This window comes from Penaeus monodon, chromosome 21, assembly GCF_015228065.2.
Source record: "Penaeus monodon isolate SGIC_2016 chromosome 21, NSTDA_Pmon_1, whole genome shotgun sequence".
Classification (NCBI taxonomy): Eukaryota; Metazoa; Arthropoda; class Malacostraca; order Decapoda; family Penaeidae; genus Penaeus; species Penaeus monodon.
In genome coordinates this window covers 9249507-9250926 of record NC_051406.1, presented here as the reverse complement: position 1 = coordinate 9250926, position 1420 = coordinate 9249507, and positions in this window count along the sequence as shown.

The window sequence follows — 1420 nt, the reverse complement described above, 5'->3', positions numbered from 1 at the left end:
GGGCACTTCTTGCGGTCCGTTTCTCGGTAATGGACCATGAAAGTGCTAATGCCTGAGGCGTCAGCTGGACGAGTGAGACATTAAGATTAATCGTGGCGCGTGGAATCAAGGGACCGCAACCCGAAGCTATCCAAACCATGTTTCACTTACCACTGAATCAGCGTCGCTTCTCTCCCTCCCTCTTTCGGCACCTACGTCAGCGTCTGTTGCGATATCAGGGCATTTCTACTGCAGCGTTTTGCGGGGCTCAGAAGTCCCTTAAACACTGGAGGAAAAGAATAGGCACTGTAGGTCTAATAGCCCTAATCTAAGGGGAAGTGCAAATTTTATAACATGCTCTCCACTTTTAGAAACATGTTGAACTGTTTCACTCATTTACTCGCTCTTACACACAGACGCACATGCAGAGAATTACTGGTGAATGGAAATGTAAATCAGTATGCCCCCTTCGAATGAGCATGCTTGTGCTTTATGAGAATCCAACAGACGGTATGCTAAATAGATTCGGCCACAATAAGCAGGGTTCCCAAATCGCATTCCAAACCTCATTATAATCTTCGCGTGTGCACAAAGGCCTCTGTTGCAAATAGCTTTGGAACAGCTGTTTATGTGACAACGGATTGAGCAAAGGCTATGGTGACAACTTGTAAAATGACTTGATCTCTATAGATGAGATCAAGTTACCTTGAAACTATATTGTACCTTTAGGAGTAATAACGTGTAACACACAGGTAGAAATGATCAGATTTGCGTTTCCGGAGATTCAAAGAAATTCGTAATTTATAGTTACACCTTCAAATCAGTTAGATACAATAGGTACTGATAGAAATATAACACACAAAATCAAAGGAAAATTTTAATGGAAAGAAGGGTGGAAAATCAAACATTAACACCGTTAGAAAAAAAAGGAAAAAAAAAATATGTTATCTTTCTGCCACTGTAGGAAAGTACAAAAAAAAAAATTGTCTCCACGTCTCTAGGTTCATGGATTTATTTTTTCCCCTTTTTACCAGACTTTCATTATCTACAGTATTCACAGAAGGTGAATTCTTAAAGGCTGATCGCAACCTTGCTGTGTGTTACGTTCCATGCCAACAGTAAATTACGTTTGAACTAAATGAACCTTTTGAAGCCGAGGAATGACGCTTGGACATAGACGCTTGCCGAAATGGTTTTCGGTTTTGTAATCCTTTGGCTCCGGATGTCTAGAAATTCTTGCAGAGAGGAATGGTGCAGGAGATTCTCAATGCTAGAATGACCCGTGCAAAGGAACAACAAAGGAAACGAGTCTACCGGGAAGAGATGAGACATGTAATGAAAGGAAAAGGCTTGCTTGTGGGCTTGGATTTGGTCTTGCTTGTTGCCTGCGATGTACCCCGAGTATGCGATGTTCTGAATCTATTGTGGTTGGAGTCAGTTT